A 21,877-nucleotide genomic window follows, 5' to 3' on the forward strand; every position below is an offset into this window, starting at 1 on the left:
TTCTAATCTGGCTATGGGATATTAGGTTTCCATAGGTAACTATTAGGTCCCACGCGTGACTAGCTATGGCACATCAGGTTTCTGTTTCCTTAAAAATGAGAGAGTTGATTAGAGATTCCCTAAGGCCCAGGTGCAGCTCCTACATCTTTATGGGAGTAACTCAGAGGTAGCCATCTGGTTGGCAGTCTACCCTTTGGAGTTGGCGGAAGAACTCAGCCATTTTGTTTTTGTTTTGTTTTGGAATGGAGTCTTGCTCTGTCACCAGGCTGGAGTGCAGTGGCTTGATCTCGACTCACTGCAACCTCTGCCTCCCAGGTTCAAGCGATTCTCCTGCCTCAGCCTCCCAAGTAGCTGGGACGGCATGCGCCACCAAGCCCAGCTAATTTTTGTATTTTTGTAGAGACGGGGTTTCACCATGTTGGCTAGGATGGTCTCGATCTCTTGACCTCGTGATCCGCCCACCTCGGCCTTCCAAAGTGCTGGGATTACAGGCGTGAGCCACCCCACCCGGCCGAACACAGCCGTAAGACCTCTTCCTGTTTTAATCTCCTGCTTGAAAGGTAGAAAGCCAAGAGAAAGCATGGTCTTTACAGTCACTGGGTGTCCAGAGGGAGGTGATATCTGCTAAATTGGTTCTCGAGGTGGGATTTCCCCAGTCCCGACTGGGCATCTTAGACTTAATGGGGTTGCTTCCTATGGCTAACTTGGCCAGCTGACCTAACAAACAGCTTGGCCTGCCCCTCTCCAGCCTCTAGGTAGGCCCGGTGGACAGATAGGAGGGGCAGTGCCTTCAGAGAGACGATACAGATGGGAAGTCAACTAGCTAGCTTAGGCATTAATTTCTTGGGAGGTAAGAGATGTGAGGGGGTGTCAGTTTCCACCATCCCTTCTCTATGGCCCCCACAAAGGGCAAGGGCCAGACACGTGGGCTGGCGTGGGGAGGTGGAGAAGCAAATCATGGGGGCGGGGCCTCATTTGCATGGACGGCGCGCGGCCACCAATCCGGACAGGCGGATCGACAGCCCGCGCGCCTTTTGGGGGCGGACTGACAGCCCCGGGGCCCTATGGAAGGCGGGTCCTGCGGCCGGCTGGGGCGGGACGGCGCCGGGCGCTGCCCCGGGGATTCGGGCCGGCTCGCGGGCGCTGCCAGTCTCGGGCGGCGGTGTCCGGCGCGCGGGCGGCCTGCTGGGCGGGCTGAAGGGTTAGCGGAGCGCGGGCAAGGCGGAGAGTGACGGAGTCGGCGAGTCCCCGCGGCGACAGGTACCGGCGCCATGGCCGCGGAGATGGGGCGGCCGGCCGCGGCGCCCCGGGAGCCGAACGCCCTCCTTCCAGGTCCCGCCGCGGCCGCGCTCGCTGCCTCAGCTCCCACCCCCACGCGGCTTCGCAGCCCAGGAGCCGCGTGTCGCGGGAGAGCAGGGTCCGGAAGCCTCGAGGGGAGCGCGCGGGAGGCCTTGGCCCCACTGCGGCGCCCCTCGCCGCGCTCCAGGGGCCGCGGGGCCGGTGCTCCCCGCGGGAGGCGCGGAGACTAGTAGCCGCGGGCGCCGCTCTCCGCCCCCGCCGGCCTCTCCCGGCAGAGGCGAGGCCGGTCGCGCCCGCCCGTCCTCACTGGGCTTTTGTTTCCCGCCCGGGATGACAGGTCCCGCGCCGCCTCCGGTCTCTGGCCCCCAGCTCTCCCGGGACAGGCGGCGGGACCCTCAGCCGGCACCGCTGCGGGCGGGAGCCAAACTTCGCTTTCGGGTCCGGGCGCCGGAACAACCGGACCCCAGGGCGAGCCGAGCGCCGGGACGCCGCGGGCGCGGGGCGGATTCGCCCACCTGGCGGGGCTGTGAAGGGGATGGTGGCGGGGTGGCCGCGCTCCGGGTGTGGACGGGTGGTCCCCGCCTTCACCTGCCGCCTCGGGACAAGCGTTGGGGAACCGCATCGCCGCTGTCGGCCGCTTGTGGAGGAGTCCGCGCAGCGCCGTCTAACAGGTGATCCGCGTCACTCCCAGGCCATACCGAAGCGGCTGAACGCTGTCCCAGGGCTCCTTATGCTCTTCTGTTCTGGGACGTGAAAACGCCTTCCGCCTTGTTGATCGTCCAAAAAGGTGCACCGGTCACAGTGTAAGAGTCAAAAACCAGTATTACCAAAAAGACACTTCGAGCGTCAGGGTGCAGAGTGGCTTTCTTCGATTAACGAGCCGGCAGGAACATCGTAGTCTCTAAAATCGGGTTCTGCAGTGGTGGCGAAAGCGTAGTAAGGTTCAAGTTGTAAGCGGAGATGCAGAACTCTAGATACCCTTCAGTGTGGTTCAGGACAGTGTGTTCAGCGTTTGGCCGCCGTTCAGTAAATTCTGCATGAAGCAGTTTGAGCTCGTGGTTTTGGATTTACTTTTCAGGAGTATGTTTTCCAGTGGAATAAGGCTTAGTACTGAATGGGAGCTTTCTTTGCCTCTGAGGGTAGACAGGAGTGTTTATTTTCATTGTCTTCTCATTTTGTTAGATTGTGGACAAGGGAAAAGTTAAAGCATATTTTGGTTAAGTATTTTTAATAGTCTGGGATTCTATTCACCTCCCCCATAAGGGTTTTTACTTTAGAGAATTATAAAATAATTCTCTAAAGGGAGCTGCTTCTCTTGGTGTTTGAATCAAAAGCCAAGAATCGAAAAAAATTCTTATTCTGGTGGGAAATTTTTATTGTCATACTTTCACTTCACCATTTTCTGTTTGTCCCTCCCCCAGCTGACCTCTGCTTGACAATCTACAATTATGGCCCTGACCAATTTAGAGATTATATACAAATAAAATTTTTTAAACGAGGGTTATTAATACTCATTATTTGTGAGAAACACTTTAGTTACCCAGTTTTTTTCCTCTAATGTGTCTTGGTTGATATCTGTATTAGGTATGATTTATACTTCAGAGATTAAGTTTAAGTTAAGAACAAAGTTGCTAATCTTGATTTAATTATGCTAGTTTATTATTCATTGAATGGTCTTTTTACTTATTTGCCTAGGTAATTAAAGTTAGCTAATAGCTGATAAGAGTTCGCCATTGAACCAGCAAGTCTTGAACCAATAATTGTGACTATTTTAGATTTAAAAAAATCATAGTGGTCTTTATTGTTTTATTTCTCCATAACAAGCTATGAGGTTTTGGATGTTTCTGAGTCTTTAATTATTTTAGTTATGGGAATTTTGAGTGAATTTCTTTTTTAAAACATATTTTTAATCAGTTCAACATGAAAAACTTTAAATATTGCATTAGGCAACTAATTAAATCTTTAGTTTTCTGTTTATTCTTGGAAAATAATGCATATTTTGGGTTCAGTTTAGTTTCCTAAAGGCTTCTCTGCTTAGGATGAATTAGTCCGGAGAAGAAAGAACATCCTGTTTGTATACCTGTAGAAGAAGTTACTGCTGTTAAAAGCTAAGTTGGCTTTTTGATGCTTAGTGTGGATAAGTTGGACGATGATTCATCCTCACGTACGGAGGGCTTATTCTATATAAATAGTTGTAAGGAACTGGATAAGACTGTAGCTTCCATTATTTTTGATCATTTATATAATTGCTCTTTAGTGTACTTGAATATATTAAATACTATTAATAATTAGTTGTTTATTATCCTTATTCTATGATGATGTATGTATATATACCACATACAATAAAGTTGTATTTCATAAATTTATTTACATATAAGTATATTTTAGTATTTTAACTATAAAAGTTAAAGTTTTATTAACCTTAGGTTTAATTAAAAGCCCATTTTCAAATTTAGTTTTTAGATACTTTACTGATTTTTGTCAAGATACAAGATATCTATTATCTTGTAACAGATATCATAAAATTATGAACTACAATTTCAGTTTCAAAAATTAAGCATAAGTTGAATTCTCAAATCCACACAATAAACATTGGGAGTGTTTTTAAAGCCATTTACACTCAGGCATAACTCCTTTTGAATTTGGAGGTGATAGTAAGTATTTTTAAATAAATGAAGCTACAGAAAACAAGGACATATTAAAACAGCTAACTTTGAGGCTAGATCAAATGGCACTATTATAGACATTAGTATTGCTTTTTTTTTTTTTTTGAGATGGAGTTTCGCTCTTGTTGCCAGGCTGGAGTGCAAGGGCGCAGTCTCGGCTCATTGCAACCTCTGCCTCCCGGGTTCAAGCGATTCTCCTGCCTCAGCCTCCTGAGTAGCTGGCACTACAGGCCTGCGCCACCACGTCCGGCTAATTTTTGTATTTTTAGTAGAGATGGGGTTTTGCTGTGTTGGCCAGGCTGGTCTCGAACTCCTGACCTCAGGTGATCCACCCGCCTCAGCCTCCCAAAGTGCTGGTATTACAGGCATGAGCCATCACGCCCAGCCTAGTATTGCTTTATTTAACAGTAATATGCTTGCTGTACCTGGCATGAAGAATTCCTCTAAAGACCGTTAATTAAAATAAGTTTTCATAATTCCTAAAGAATAATCTATGTTATACATATTGGCACACTAAATTTTGTAGTTCATGTTTAACAATTAAATATCTGTATTTTATAATTCTGAAACTATTTGAACTTTACAACCTAGCTGATTAGTAGATTTTGTTTTTTAAGTACTTTATATTTCTAAATTTTTCTGCAGTACATTTTAGTGCATTTTAAAATCCTGACATCATATCCCCAAAAGTACAAAGAAAATTAAATCTACATTCAGTAGTGACTGGGTGGATGGTGGTATGTATGTCACATAACTATTGATTTAAAACAATAACCACTTAAGTGTAATTTAATTTGCAAATGAGATGTTTATTTACTATGTAAAAGACAGTACTGCCAAATGAGACTGGTTAAAATAATTTACAGTAGGGCCATATGTACTAGCAGGTTACTAACAGATTAATAAGGATATTTTAACAATATTTAGAACACTAAAATTCCACTACTCAAAATAATTTGTACTTCTTATAGTAGTTTGAGAACCTACATTTTATGCTTAATTTAGTATTTACTTCTAGTCTTTTTTTATTTGAGTCAGGTTCTTGCTTTATTACCCAGGCTAGAGTGCTGTGGTGTGATCATGGCTCACTGCAGACTTCCCAGGCTCAAGAGATCCTCCTGCCCAACCTCCTGGTCTCAAGTGATCCTCCCACCTCAGCCTCCCAAGTAGCTGGGGTTACAGGCACACACCACCACACCCGGCTAATTTTTAAAACTTTTAATTTTTAGTAGAGATAAGGTCTCACTTTGTTGCCCACGCTGGTGTCCAACTCTTGAGCTCAAGTGATCCTCCTGCCTTGGCCTCCCAAAGTGCTGGGATTATAGGTGAGAGCCACAGTGCCAGGCCTACTTCTAGCCTCTTGGAAAACATTTGGTTAATGAAAGTGAAGGTCCACCAGAGGGAGTGTGGGGTCTATATATTTGTTGTATTTGTTTGTTTGTTTGTTTGTTTGTTTTTGAGACTCGCTCTGTCACCCAGGCTGGAGTGCAATGGCGCGATCTCGGCTCACTGCTAATCTGCGCCTCCTGGTTTCACGCCGTTCTCCTGCCTCAGCCCCTCCGAGTAGCTGGGACTACAGGCGCCCGCCACCACGCACGGCTAATTTTTTGTATTTTTAGTAGAGACGGGGTTTCACCGTGGTCTCGATCTCCTGACCTCATGATCCGCCCACCTCGGCCTCCCAAAGTGCTAGGATTACAAGCATGAGCCACCGCGCCTGGCCTGTTGTATTTGTTTTTTACCCTTGGTCTGGAATCAAAACATTTAAAACATAAGAATAAAATTTTATTTTAGTTCTCTAAAACAATCAGGCAAAATATATTGAAAATTGTGATTGTAGTTGTTTGGAGTTGCTGTCATTTTTGTTATCAAAATCAAGGCTTAATCAAGGCTGTTTTTCTTCTTAGAAAAAGGTGGCGAGGTGCAGTGACTCACGCCTGTAATGCCAGCACTTTGGGAGGCCAAGGCGGGTGGATTGCTTGAGCCCAGGAATTTGAGACCAGCCTGGGAAACATGGTGAAACCCCCTCTCTACAAAAATACAAAAGTTAGCCAGGTCTGGTGGAGTATACCTGTAGTCCCAGCTACTTGGGAGGCTGAGGTGGGAGGATCACTTGAGCCTGGGAGGTTGGGGCTGCAGTGAGCTGTGATTAAGCCATTGTACTCCAGCCTGGACAACAGAGTGAGACCCTGCCTTAAAACAAACAAAAAAAAGTACAATTACTGGAAAAATGAAAATGATGTATTTTCAAAGTGAAATAATGGGTTTTTAAGTAAACAGTCACACATCTGTGAAAGCTAAGGAATGTCCAAATTCTTTATTTTATTATTATTATTTTTTGAGACAGGGTCTTGCACTGTTGCTCAGGCTGGAGTGCAGTGGCATAATCTCCACTCACTGCAACCTCCAGTGGTTCAAGCGATTCTTCCTGCCTCAGCCTCCTGAGTAGCTGGGATTACAGGTGCACACCACCATGCCCAGCTAATTTTTGTATTTTTGGTAGAGACGAGGTTTTGCCATGTTGGCCAGGGCCAAGCTGGTCTTAAACTCCTGATCTTAGGTGATCCGCCTGCCTCGACCTCCCAAAGTGCTGGGATTACAGATGTGAGCCACCACGCCCAGCCTAGGAATGTCCAAATTCTGATAATGTTTTTTAAGATTAAAAATATAGGCCAGGCCAGGAGGTCAGGAGTTGGAGACCAGCCTGGCCAACATGGCAAAACCCCACCTCTACTAAAAAAAAAAAAAAAAAAAAAAAAATTAGCCATCATGGCAGTGCATGCCCTTAGTCCTAGCTACTCAAGAGGTGGAGGCAGGCAAATTACTTGAACCTGGGAGGTAGAGGTTGGAATGAGCTGAGATTGCACCACTACACTCCAGCCTGGGCAACACAGTGAGACTCCATCTCAAAAAATGTATATATATATATGCCAGGCATGATGTCTCACACCTGTAATCTCAGCATCTCAACACTTTGGGAAGCCAAGACAGGAGGGTTGCTTGAGCCCAGGAGTTAGAGACCAGCCTGGGCAACATAGTAAGACCCCATTTCTACAAAAAATATAAAGTTCTCCAGGTGTGGGTAGCTTGTGTCTGTGATCCCAGCACTTTGGGAGGGTGAGGCAAGAGAATCACTTGAGCCCAGGAGTTCAATGCTGCAGTGAGCCACCATAGTCCAGCCTGGGGGACAGAGCAAGACCCGGTCTCAAATATATACACACACACACACACACACACACAAACACACTTTTTTTTTTTTTAAAGAAAGAGCTTGGGATATATATTTTTATACTTTTTTTTAAGAAAAAGATTGGAAGAGACATATATATATATATATATATATATATATATACATACATACGTTTTAAAGAGATTGGCTTATGTATGTTTTTAACCTTTTTTTTAAAAAAGAAATTGAGATATATATATATATACTTTTTTTTTTTTTAAATAGATTGTTTCTTGCTCTGTCACCCAGGCTGAAGAGTGGTGGCTAACTGCAGCCTGGACACAAACTCATGGGTCAAGCAGTCCTCTTGTCTCAGCCTCCCAAAGTGCTGGGATCCTAGGCCCAAGCCACCATGCCTGGCTTAAAAATGTATATTTGAATTGTATCTTTTTGAAATTGTTCATTTTTTGGAAAGAAGAAGAGATGAAGAAAAATCAGACTGGAAGAAGGTTGTTTTTTCCCTTTTGTAGTTGCAAATCCTAAGTGGGCAGTGGTAAATTTCTAGAATCATTTGTAGCATTCTGTTTTAATCTTGGCAATTTAAAGATGTTATAAATGAGGAGTCCCCAGAAAATGGTCATTTCATTATCAAAAGTAGGGTTGCAAATTTCAGATTGATCTTTTCAAAAGTTAGATTTGTACTTGTTTCTCAGTGTTCCTATTTCTGGAAACTAAAGAACCTCCTCCATTGTTAGCTGAAAATTGCACAGTGAATTTGAAAGTCAAGATGTCCCAGTCACGGACATAATGCTGCGATAGGTTACTTTTTGGAATGGAGAAAACATCTTAGAGATTGAGTCTGCATCAGAATATATTCTGAATGAGCATGGAATGTTCTTTACCCATGTTAGATATTAATTAAGTTTTTCCATGTTTAACTTTTTTAAAAAAGCAAGACAATAAAAACAGTCTTGTAATCTGAACACATATTTTGGGTTTTGTTGCTAGCATAAAAATTATTACCTAGTGGATGGTAACACTGTTTTGAAATTCTAGCTTGGAGGAGATGTTTGTTACAAGAGAAAAGGTGTTTCATTGAAACCTAACGGTAATTTACATGGAGAGATACTTGTTTCTCTTTTGAATTATTGTTAGGTTAAAACATAAACTTAGAAAAATTGAGATGCTCATCTTTCCCATCTTAGATTTACTTTCACTATGAACTTTATAAATTCTTTTTTTTTGAGACGGAGTCTCACTCTGTCACCCAGACTGGAGTGCAGTGGCGTGATCAGAATTACTTAAGCTTATGTATGTGTGTATATTATACATATATTACACATATGTATAAATATCAAATATCTTTTTTACATTATATATAACAGTATATATGGTTGCTGTATGTTTTATGTGTGTATAGCAGTATCTATCTATACTGCCTTATTTCCCAGGCATATTTATATGCAAAACTTTTTTTCAGTGAAATCTTATTGTACCAAGAGGAATAAGTATATATGCCCACAAAAAGACTGGGTCATAGCAGCTTTTTTCACAGTAGGAATAAACTACTGATTCACATAGCAACATAGATGAATCTCAGAAATACTGTTCATAGCAAGAGAAGCCAGGCACAGATGAGTATGTATAAGTGTTTATGATGCCATTTATGAAAAATACAAGAACAGGCAAAACTAAGGTATGGTGATAGAAATCAGGACAGTGGTTGCCTCTGGGTAGGGGTTGTGGTTGACTGGAAAGGAGCACAAGGAAGCTTTCTGGCATGATGGAAATATTCTGTAGCTTGACTTGGGTGATGGTAATTCAATTATATACTTTTTGGGTAACTTTGTTTTCATATAATTTTTAACTTACAGAAAAGTTGCAAGACTAGTACAAAGAGCTTCCGTATACCTTTATCCAGTTTTGCCAATTGTTATATACATTTACTCAAACATTATTGATTCAAACTTAAGATTTTATAGTATGTAAATTTTACTTTAATAAAGGAAAGAAAGCTAAAAAAATTTGTTGAAAATGAGAATGATCTTGTTATCTAAAAAACATGAAATACCTCAGTTAGGAATTAACCATAATGATGAGAAAAAGAATCGTTGACTATCTTTTGTCTTCATGTATATGTATTTATACTGCTTTTCACTAAAGACTCATGACATGTTTCTGTTAGAAGAAACAGGATCCTCAAAATGATTCAAGGTAGGACTGCCTACAAGGAAAACCTGCTTTATTTTGTTATCCTACGCATGTCACCTAGAGAATGCGACTGAAACCTAGCAATAGCTTTCTGGGAATTGGAAGTTGTGACTGTTTCTGTTAAAAGAGTTGTATACCTACAATGTGCTAGCTGTTGCAAAGACATGAACAGTTTTTACTGTCCTAGAACTTAGCCAAAGAAGCGGAGGCATACAAATCTGGTTGTTGTTTTAGGGTGGTGCTATATTTCATAGGCAGGAAAGACATTGGTGTTTGTAAACTAAACTATTCTTGATCATTGGTAAGTGGTAAATCTGTCACTGTCTACTAGATTTAATGTTCTCACAGCCTCAATAGTGTGATTTGATTTAGATTAAATCAATTTAAATCATAGCTTAAACAATAATGGCTAAAAAAATTCAACTTTCCCATTCTACTACTTATTTTATATAATTTTTAGTATGTGTTCATTACAATTTAGTATTAGGCATAATTAATGGATATTGGTTCTTTTTGTTTTTTCTTTTGAAACAGGGTCTAATTCTGTTGCCCAGTCTGGAGTGCAGTAGTGCGATCAAAGCTCACTGCAGCCTGGAACTCCTGGGCTCAAATGATTCTCCTGCCTCAGCCTCCTGAGTGGCTGGGACTATAGGCATGCAACACCATGTCTGGCTAATTAAAGAAAAATTGTAGAGACGGAGTCTTGCTATGTTGCTCAGGCTGGTCTTGAACTCCTGGCCTCAAGTGATCCTCCTGCCTTGGCCTCCCAAAGTGTTAGGACTGCAGGTATGAGCCACCGTGCCTGGCCTGGTTCATTTTTTTAAATCTTTTTTTTTTTTTTTCCATCCACATCAGAAAGTTGTTTTATTTGGTTATATAGTCGAGTAGAAGATGTTTGAAGTAACTGGAGGGCTAACCAGATGCTTCAACAAATTAATCATTGATATTCAAGATAAACATTTATTTTGCCTTTACTCATGAAAATAATAAAGTTATATGACCTATATATTTTTATTTATAAGTTTTTAAATTTAATATATTTTTTATTTCAATAGCTTTGGAGTACAAGTGATTTTTCGTTACATGGATGAATTATATCATGGTGAATTCTGAGATTTTAGTGCATCTGTTACCTGAGTAATACACATTTTACCCTATATGTTGTTTTTTATTCCTTTCCCCTGCCCTCTTCTGAGTCTCTAGAGTCCATTATATCACTTTGTATGCCTTTGTGTACTCATAGTTTATCTCCCACTTATAGGTGAGAACATGCAGTATTTGGTTTTCCATTCCAGAGTTAGTTCACTTAGAATAATGTATCCAGCTGTATCAAAGTTATTGTAAAAGACATTATTTTATTCCTTTTTTATGGCTGAGTAGTATTCCATTGTGTATGTATACCATGTTTTCTTTACTCATTTAACCTATATATTTTTCAACAAAAATGTAATTCTTTGAAGAATGACAGATGTCTGATATCAATCAACATGGATAAAAGGACTTTTTCCATGTAATAAACATGTTCATGTTTCTCTGAAATAAGAGACTAGGCCTTTTCCCCTTTTATGGTCCATTTCACTATGGTGTTTAACTGATCAATCGAGAATGAAGAAAACATTATTTGAAAAGTATCTGCCAAACTGGATAAGGAGTCAGGACCCATCAGTGTGCTGTATTCAGGAAACCCATCTCACGTGCAGAGACACACATAGACTCAAAATAAAGGGATGGAGGAAGATCTATCAAGCAACTGGAAAACAAAAAAAGGCAGGGGTTGCAATCCTAGTCTCTGATAAAATAGACTTTAAACCAACAAAGATCAAAAGAGACAAAGAAGGCCATTACATAATGGTAAAGGGATCAATTCAACAAGAAGAGCTAACTATCCTAAATATATATGCACCCAACACAGGAGCACCCAGATTCATAAAGCAAGTCCTCAGTGACCTACAAAGGGACTTAAACTCCCACACAATAATAATGGGAGATTTTAACACCCCACTGTCAGCATTAGACAGATCAACGAGACAGAAAGTTAACAAGGATATCCAGGAATTGAACTCAGGTCTACATAAAGTGGACCTAATAGACATCTACAGAACTCTCCACCCCAAATCAACAGAATATACATTTTTTTCAACACCACACCACACCTATTCCAAAATTGACCACATAGTTGGAAGTAAAGCTCTTCTCAGCAAATGTAAAAGAACAGAGATTATAACAAACTGTCTCTCAGACCACAGTGCAATCAAACTAGAACTCAGGATTAAGAAACTCAGTCAAAACCGCTCAACTACATGGAAACTGAACAACCTGCTCCTGAATGACTATTGGGTACATAATGAAATGAAGGCAGAAATAAAGATGTTCTTTGAAACCAACGAGAACAAAGACACAACATACCAGAATCTCTGGGACACGTTCAAAGCAGTGTGTAGAGGGAAATTTATAGCACTAAATGCCCACAAGAGAAAGCAGGAAAGATCCAAAATTGACACCCTAACATCACAATTAAAAGAACTAGAAAAGCAAGAGCAAACACATTCAAAAGCTAGCAGAAGGCTAGAAATAACTAAAATCAGAGCAGAACTGAAGGAAATAGAGACACAAAAAACCCTTCAAAAAATTAATGAATCCAGGAGCTGGTTTTTTGAAAAGATCAACAAAATTGATGGACCGCTAGCAAGACTAATAAAGAAGAAAAGAGAGAAGAATCAAATAGATGCAATAAAAAACGAAAAAGGGGATATCACTCACCACTGATCCCACAGAAATACAATCTACCATCAGAGAATACTACAAACACCTCTATGCAAATAAACTAGAAAATCTAGAAGAAATGGATAAATTCCTCGACAAATACACCCTCCCAAGACTAAACCAGGAAGAAGTTGAATCTCTGAATAGACCAATAACGGGTTCTGAAATTGTGGCAATAATCAATAGCTTACCAACCAAAAAGAGTCCAGGACCTGATGGATTCACAGCTGAATTCTACCAGAGGTACAAGGAGGAACTGGTACCATTCCTTCTGAAACTATTCCAATCGATAGAAAAAGAGGGAATCCTCCCTAACACATTTTACGAAGCCAGCATCGTCCTGATACCAAAACCTGGCAGAGACATAACCAAAAAAGAGAATTTCAGACCAATATCCTTGATGAACATTGATGCAAAAATCCTCAATAAAATACTGGCAAACCAAATCCAGCAGCACATCAAAAAGCTTATCCACCATGATCAAGTGGGCTTCATCCCTGGGATGCAAGGCTGGTTCAACATACGCAAATCAATAAATGTAATCCAGCATATAAACAGAACCAAAGACAAAAACCACATGATTATCTCAATAGATGCAGAAAAGGCCTTGGACAATATTCAACAACCCTTCATGCTAAAAACTCTCAATAAATTAGGTATTGATGGGACGTATCTCAAAATAATAAGAGCTATCTACAACAAACCCACAGCCAATATCATACTGAATGGGCAAAAACTGGAAGCATTCCCTCTGAAAACTGGCACAAGACAGGGGTGCCCTCTCTCACCGCTCCTATTCAACATAGTGCTGGAAGTTCTGGCCAGAGCAATCAGGCAGGAGAAGGAAATAAAGGGTGTTCAATTAGGAAAAGAGGAAGTCAAATTGTCCCTGTTTGCAGATGACATGATTGTATATCTAGAAAACCCCACTGTCTCAGCCCAAAATCTCCTTAAGCTGATTAGCAACTTCAGCAAAGTCTCAGGATACAAAATTAATGTACAAAAATCACAAGCATTCTTGTACACCAATAACAGACAAACAGAGAGCCAAATCATGAGTGAACTCCCATTCACAATTGCTTCAAAGAGAATAAAATATCTAGGAATCCAACTTACAAGGGATGTGAAGGACCTCTTCAAGGAGAACTACAAACCACTGCTCAATGAAATAAAAGAGGATACAAACAAATGGAAGAACATTCCATGCTCATGGGTTGGAAGAATCAATATCGTGAAAATGGCCATACTGCCCAAGGTAATTTATAGATTCAATGCCATCCCCATCAAGCTACCAATGACTTTCTTCACAGAATTGGAAAAAACTACTTTAAAGTTCATATGGAACCAAAAAAGAGCCCGCATCGCCAAGTCAATCCTAAGCCAAAAGAACAAAGCTGGAGGCATCATGCTACCTGACTTTAAACTATACTACAAGGCTACACTAACCAAAACAGCATGGTACTGATACCACAACAGAGACATAGATCAATGGAACAGAACAGAGCCCTCAGAAATGATGCCGCATATCTACAACTATCTGATCTTTGACAAACCTGACAAAAACAAGAAATGGGGAAAGGATTCCCTATTTAATAAATGGTGCTGGGAAAACTGGCTAGCCATATGTAGAAAGCTGCAACTGGATCCCTTCCTTACACCTTATACAAAAATTAATTCAAGATGGATTAAAGACTTATATGTTAGACCTAAAACCATTAAAATCCTACAAGAAAACCTAGGCAATACCATTCAGGACATAGGCGTGGGCAAGGACTTCATGTCTAAAACACCAAAAGCAATGGCAACAAAAGCCAAAATCGACAAATGGGATCTCATTAAACTAAAGAGCTTCTGCACAGCAAAAGAAACTATCATCAGAGTGAACAGGCAACCTACAGAATGGGAGAAAATTTTTGCAACCTACTCATCTGACAAAGGGCTAATATCCAGAATCTACAATGAACTCAAACAAATTTACAAGAAAAAAACAAACAACCCCATCAAAAAGTGGGCAGAGGACATGAACAGACACTTCTCAAAAGAAGACATTTATGCAGCCAAAAAACACATGAAGAAATGCTCCTCATCACTGGCCATCAGAGAAATGCAAATCAAAACCACAGTGAGATACCATCTCACACCAGTTAGAATGGCCATCATTAAAAAAGCAGGAAACAACAGGTGCTGGAGAGGATGTGGAGAAATAGGAACACTTTTACACTGTTGGTGGGACTGTAAACTAGTTCAACCATTGTGGAAGTCAGTGTGGCGATTCCTCAGGGATCTAGAACTAGAAATACCATTTGACCCAGCCATCCCATTACTGGGTATATACCCAAAGGACTATAAATCATGCTGCTATAAAGACACATGCACACGTATGTTTATTGCGGCACTATTCACAATAGCAAAGAGTTGGAACCAACCCAAATGTCCAACAACGATAGACTGGATTAAGAAAATGTGGCACATATACACCATGGAATACTATGCAGCCATAAAAAATGATGAGTTCGTGTCCTTTGTAGGGACACGGATGAAACCGGAAAACATCATTCTCAGTAAACTATCACAAGGACAAAAAACCAAACACCGCATGTTCTCACTCATAGGTGGGAATTGAACAGTGAGAACTCATGGACACAGGAAGGGGAACATCACGCTCCGGGGACTGTTGTGGGGTGGGGGGAGGGGGGAGGGACAGCATTAGGAGATACACCTAATGCTAAATGACGAGTTAATGGGTGCAGGAAATCAACATGGCACATGGATACATATGTAAGAAACCTGCACATTGTGCACATGTACCCTAAAACCCTAAAGTATAATAAAAAAAATAAAAAAAAAAAAAGAAAAGTATCTGCCAGAATTTTGTTTAGAATGGTCAGCCTTAACTGAAGATAGGATTTAAAAAGTACACCTGTAAGTAGACCTTTTTAGACTTTTATTATGAAAGTTGCACACATACACAGAACTGTAGAGAATTGTCTAATGAAGTTCCATATACCCCCTCTCCAGATTCTTTAATGAACCTCCATGTACCCATTCCCCAGATTCATTAATTACTGACATTTTGGTTATTTTTATTTTATATATTTTTTTGAGACAAGGTCCTACTTGTCGCTAAGGTTGAAATGCATTGGTGAGATCACAGCACACTGCAGCCTTGACTTCCTAAGCACAAACAGTCCTCCCACCTCAGCCTCCACAGTAGCTGGGATTACAGGCATGCATCACCATGACCGGCTAATTTTTAAGGTTTTTTGTAGAGCCAGAGTCTCACTATGTTGCTCAGGCTGGTCTTAAAATCCTGGGCTCAAGCTGTCCTCTTGCCTTGGCCTCCCAGAGTGTTAGGATTACAGGCATGAGCCACTGTGTCCAGCCATGTGCTTTTTCAAACTGTTAAATTCTCACAGAGATCATAAAACAGTGGTAGTATTGGTGTACCAATTTTTTTCTGAGTTTTTTCCCGAAATTTTGTTATAAGTAGAGAAACATAAAAAACCTTGTGTTTTAGCTCAGAGATTGACTTTGGACAAATGGTAATTATGAAACTGTTTTTGTCTTTAGCTTCTTTTTGTCAGTTCGTAGCCTGGAAAAGAAAAAGAAGGATTAATTTTTATGCTTTTCATTAGAATAAATTAGTTTAAGTACTCCGTATCTGTAGAATAAGGTACTGTTCATCTGGAAAGTTTGGTTAGTGTAATATCTTAGGAATGCAGTTGTCTAAATGTTATTCTATTGCCTTTTCTTTCTCTAAAACCTTCATCATTGCAGTGCTTTAACTGCCACCTCTTTTTTTAGGCCCCAAACCTACATCACTGTCTAAATTTGAGGCCTAAAGGCATTTTCAAGACATATTCACCTGTGTCTTGAAATGAAATGTATTTAAATACCATCTCTGTAGCAGCTGTATACCAACATGACCCCTCCCCACTCCCTCCAGCCAAAAACTTCTCTTCCTGACTTCCCTCTTTAGCTGTTAATGACTCCACTCTTCTTATTGGCCATTTTGACTTTTCCTTCTTAAACTCAGTGAGTCACTAAATTCTTTTATTTCTAACTTTATGTCTCTTTATCTTTTTGTCCTTTTGATTGTCACTACACTTGTCCTAATTTGGTTAACGTGTTAAAGCAGGATGTTATCCCGAATCTATAATGAACTTCATACATATCAAAATTAAGATATGCCCCCGATGTAAAATAGGACATTTTCTTCCCTTCCAGAGAAGGCCTCAGTGTGGGGGCGTGTGCCTGTAGTCCCAGCTACTCAAGAGGCTGAGGTGGGAGGGTCACTTGAACCCAGCAGGTTGAGGCTGCGATGAGCCATGATCACGCCACTGCACTCCAGTCGGGATGACAGAGAGAGCCTCTGTTTTTAAAAATTAAATTACAAAAAAAAAAAAGGCTTCAGTCAGCCTTTAGGCAGACACATCATTTTTAAGACCTAGGTAATAATTATATTTAAACCAAGGTGATATGGAAGATTGCCAAATCACTCAGCTCAAATAACCTGGTGAATAGTGGTGGCTGGCAGTGCCCATGATTTTTCAAGGAGTTTGAGCAGCAGACTTTCTTAGACCACAGATTGTGGCCCAGGATGAATTCTCCCCAGCCCAGAATATCTGCAAGTGCTTTGTAGTAGGGGAAATGCTGAACTGAGTATATATAACGCATTTTCAGGACTTTCTGGTGTTTTTATGGGAGAAAGTACAGGTCTTTTCTTTGGGTTTATTTGAAGACTCTCTTCTTATCCCATATTTCCTGACCAAGATAGTTCCTTTTAAAAATCCACCTTTGCTGGGCCGGGCGCGGTGGCTCACACCTGTAATCCCAGCACTTTGGGAGGCAGAGGCGGGCAGATCACAAGGTCAGGAGATCGAGACCGCCCTGGCTAACACAGTGAAACCCCGTCTCTACTAAAAATACAAAAAACTAGCCGGGCGTGGTGGCGGGCGCCTGTAGTCCCAGCTACTTGGGAGGCTGAGGCAGGAGAATGGAGTGAACCAGGGAGGTGGAGCTTGCAGTGAGCTGAGATTGCGCCACTGCACTCCAGCCTGGGCGACAGAGGGAGACCACATTTTAAAACAAAACAACAAAACAAAACAAAAATCCACCTTTGCTGAAAATGACATGATACTCTATTTCATTACTCTGCCTTCTTTTTGCAGGCTTCTGGAATTGGTTTGTCAGAAAGCCAGGAGCTTGAGCTTAGTTGGGAGGAGATAAAATAGAAATGAGATTATAAGTGATCTCCTTTGTTCTTCCCACTAGCAGTTGTCTAGCTTCCAGGGGTCTTGGGCCTGATTCCTTTCCAAATGGGTGGTAGTTTTGACTTGTTTTTGGTCAGTTTATGGAGATTTCTTTCTTATTTCTGCCCTTTTGGGAAATGTTAAAATTTCCTCCTGGTACGAACCAAGACCCAGTTTAAGTAATTACTGACTTTGGGGATAAGAGAATGAAATACTATATTACCCTAGATAATTCAGAACATCTGATTATTTTCTCTGACGGAACTACAGATAATATAGGGATTTGGAAATGCTTATGCAGAAAATAATTTAATGATTATTAAGGGTGGAAAAAAGAGAAAAATAAACCATTCCTAGGAAGCCTGGTATGGTAGGAATAGACACTGGAATGAGATTCAGGAGTGTTGCCACTAAGTTGCTGTATGATCTTGGGCATGTTAAAATTACTTAACCATTCCGAGCCTTTATTTATGAAATGAGTGGGTTGGATTTCAGGTAGTGTCTTAAGGTCCCTCTGCAGTTCTGAAATTCTAAGATGAGTGGTTTCTCAGAAAAAAAACTCCTAATTTATATGCTGTTTCTAGTTAATGATTTTTCAGGGGCTGTTTCTCATACATATTTTTCTGTTTCCATTAGCGGTTAGGAGAAGAAATAATTAAAGTTGTCAGCGTTTGTAAAGTGGATTTAGATTTATTTATGTTTCTCCACTGAATTTATCCTGGACCCTTACTTTCACCTTCTATTAATATTTGTATCCACTTTCCTGCTTTTCTTGCCTTTTCTTTTTCTATTTGCTTTACACTATGACGTCAAATCCCTCTTTCTCTTCTTGCTGCTGCTTTTTTCCAGCTGTCCTTCATTACCCATATTTCATTATGACTGTGGAATTTATCAGATAGACCCTTGAGTCTAAGCTATTACTGATTTAAATTCAGATGTCCCAATAGTTGTTAGGATTAATAGGACCTTTCTACTCTGTTATACAGCAACTGGAGAGATGAGTCCTAGGGTTAGAGGGGGTGGGCAAGCCTGAGGGTAGAAGGAATGGTGTAGAAGAGAATTCCAAGGATTGTTTTGATTTTGTCCCTAAAATATAAGTTAAAATCCTAAGTTTTGATGATGATGACTTTTGCACTGATAAAAGTTTGATCCTGAAATCATAATGGACTGTGAGTTTCTTGAAGGCAGAGCTGAACTTCTAAAATTCTGAATCCACAGCATTCAGTAATGCTGAAGTATTGCTGCTGCTAAGTGCAAGTTGAATTGAATTGTTAGGATTGATGCTTTCTTCCCTCGAGGTATTTTGTGGTAGGCTGGGGATTAAGAGTATGGTATAGACTTTTTTTTTTTTTGAGACGAGTGTTTCTCTGTCACCCAGGCTGGAGTGCAGTGGCGTGATCTCGGCTCACTGTAACCTCTGTCTCCCAGGTTCAAGCGATTCTCTTGCCTCAGCCTCCTGACTAGCTGGGATTACAGGCACGTGCCACCACGCCCAGCTAATTTTTGCAATTTTAGTAGAGACGGGGTTTCACCATGTTGGTCAGGCTAGTCTCGAACTCCTGACTCTTGTGATCCACCGGCCTCGGCCTCCCAAAGTGCTGGGATTACAGGCATGAGCCACCACACCCAGCCTAGAGTATGGTATAGACTCGTGTAAGACTTCAGTGAATCTTATCACTACCACTTTGTGGTATGGGATAAGATACTTTCTGTAAGTCTCAGTTTCCTCAACTATAACATGCGAGAGGGACAAAATGAGCACTTACCTCAAGGTTGTTGTGAGGATTAAATGAGACAATACATGTAAAGCGCTTAGCTCAGCACCTAGTATGTCTTCAGTAAATATTAAATACTATGGTAGTTTCATTAATAAGTACTGCTGTGTTCCACATATTTATTAAGTTCTGCTAGGTTCTAAGTAGGGTTAACGAAATGAACAGGACATGATCCTGCTCTCAGAAAAGACAGAACATATGCACAAAAGATAATTAACAACCTAGATCCAATGGTAAGTGGCAAAGGAGTGGTTTACTTAAGGGCTCAAGAGGCTAAGCAAATGAGAACTTCAGGAAGGTGACAGAACTTGATCTCAGCTTTGAAGGACTAATTAGCAAGTTGACAGTCTCCCTGGAGCCAGACTGCTTGTGTTTGAATCCTAGTTCTGCTACTGTGTCATCTTAAGCAAGTGATGTGATCTCTCTCCTAGGATTGTTGAGAGAATTAAATGAGTTAATACATGTAAAACACTTAGAATGGTTCCGCAAACATTGTTAGAGCTTGATAAATTATTATTAATAAGTTGAGAGAAGGGAGAATGCATTTCAGATAGAACATTGAGTGATAATGAAGGAGAGATACTCTAGGTTTGTTTGAAATGATGAAGCCAAATTGGCCAGAGGGATAGCTTGTTGGAAAATAGTGGATGAATATGTTGGGGCAGAGTTATGAATAAGTAAGCCAAGAAGTGTGACATCTCTTCCATATGTACTGAGGGAACTTGGAAAGATTCTTGGGTTATTTGTCAACTCTTATGTGTTACAGATAATTTCTAAGTCTGTATCTCCAGCATTTCTACCTTCCTTGATTTCAGAATAACTGAAAGTTCTATTCAAGCTAATTTTGATAGTAAAGCTCATAATCTTCTAAACTGAGCCATTATGCCTCTTTATTTGTTCATTTGTTTTTGTAAACGTGTTTGGCTTTCTCTTTTTCTCCGTATTCTAGTTGTTTACATAATCCTTACTCCTTTTCTCCAAAGGTTAGTGGGTTTCTGCTAGTGTTTTCTCTCTGTCCTCAAAACCCCAGTCTAGATCCTAAATCATCAAGCCATAAAGTGGAAAGGACCAGAGAGAGGGAGAAAGGGAAGAAGGAAGGGAACCATCCTCTAGTCCAGCCATCTTGTTTTATAGATGAGGAAATTGAGGTTCAGAGGAAGTAGAGGCATATGCTCAAGATCCACAGCTACCGAATGAGCAGGGCTGCCCCTTTCAGGACTAGACGAAGGCTGTTTTTTACTATCATCTCAGTGTGATTCTCAGCCATCTGGGTGGGAATTATAGTAGTACAATAAATAAATTTTCTGTTATTACTATTTCTTTTTTTTTTTTTTTTTGAGACAGAGTCTCTCTCTGTCGCCCAGGCTGCAGTGCAGTGGCGCGATCTCGGCTCACTGCAAGCTCCACCTCCCGGGTTCACACCATTCTCCTGCCTCAGCCTCCCAAGTAGCTGGGACTACAGGCGCCCACCACCGCGCCCGGCTAATTTTTTTGCATTTTTAGTAGAGACGGGGTTTCTCCGTGTTAGCCAGGATGGTCTCGATCTCCTGACCTCGTGATCTGCCCGCCTCGGCCTCCCAAAGTGCTGGAATTACAGGCGTGAGCCACCGCGCCGGCCTCTGTTATTACTGTTGAGCACCAAGACAAAAAATAGTTTTAGTACCAGGAACTATATGATAATAATTCAACCTTATTAATAAGCCCATGATTGTATTTCTCAGATGAGCCTCACTATAAATACTTAAAACCAAGTCTCCAAAATCTGCTTTGAGAAGAGGGTTTCTTGCTTTCATTTTTAGAGTTGTAAATTATAAATATAATAGTATTGTAAACATAAATAGTGTTCTCAAAAGAGTGGACTTTTTGTTTCTGTTTTCTTCTTTTTTTTTCTTTTGAGACAGGGTCTTGCTCTGTTGCCCAGGCTGGAGTGCAGTGGCACAATCAAAGCTCCTTTCCAGGCTCAAGAGTTCTTCCCACCTCAGCCTCCCAAGTAATTGGGACTAAAGGCGCACACCACCGCACCTGGCTAATTTTTAAATTTTCTGTAGAGATGGGGTCTCACTCTGTTGCCTAGGCTGGTCTCGAACTCCTGGCCTCAAGTGATCTGCCTGCCCTGGCCTCCCAAAGTGCTGGGATTACAGGCAGGGGCCACTGCACCCAGCCAATCTCTTAGATTTTAATATATGCCACACACAACACATAATGGTATGTTATGTATTCAAGCATTTTCTTCTACATTGTTTTTCTACCTAGATGTAATGTGAAAGAAGGTATATATAAAGCCCTAAGCTTAGCGTCTGGCCATACCACTTGCTCAATAAATATTCTCTTCCCTTTTTACAGGGCTGGTAATTTTTTCTCATATATAATGTTAATTCCCAATCACCAATTCACTGTCACATCACTTCCTTTTCTTCCCTCGAAACATATGTTTAAATGCATTTGCCCTCTGTGCATTTTGAACATTTGCATAATGTACAAGTACTTTTTTTTTTTTGAGACGGAGTCTCTCTCTGTTGCCCAGGCTGGTGTGCAGTGGCGCGATCTCGGCTAACTGCAAGCTCCGCCTCTCAGATTCACGCCATTCTCCTGCCTCAGCCCCTCAACTAGCTTGGACTACAGGCTCCTGCCACTAAGCCAGCTAATTTTTTGTATTTTTTTTTTAGTAGAGACGGGGTTTCACCGTGTTAGCCAGGATGGTCTCAATCTCCTGACCTTGTGATCCGTCCGCCTCACCTCCCA

General features: G+C 41.1%; 1 protein-coding gene across 2 annotated transcripts in view; it reads left to right on the forward strand.

The window, feature by feature from the left end:
- Nucleotides 1-1,064: 1,064 nt before the first annotated feature.
- Nucleotides 1,065-21,877, forward strand: part of FKBP5 (FKBP prolyl isomerase 5) — a 117,459-nt gene continuing 96,646 nt past the window's right edge. Inside the window, exons 1-2 of one of the 2 annotated variants that reach the window (XM_055264471.2) lie at nucleotides 1,106-1,260; nucleotides 9,880-10,131. The gene's annotated coding sequence lies outside the window, so the exon portion shown is untranslated. Of the gene's footprint in view, nucleotides 1,261-9,879; nucleotides 10,132-21,877 lie in introns of both variants that reach the window. The other variant, XM_055264470.2, reaches the window with a different exon arrangement.

Source organism: Symphalangus syndactylus, chromosome 23 (genome assembly GCF_028878055.3).
Source record: "Symphalangus syndactylus isolate Jambi chromosome 23, NHGRI_mSymSyn1-v2.1_pri, whole genome shotgun sequence".
In the NCBI taxonomy this organism is placed as follows: Eukaryota; Metazoa; Chordata; class Mammalia; order Primates; family Hylobatidae; genus Symphalangus; species Symphalangus syndactylus.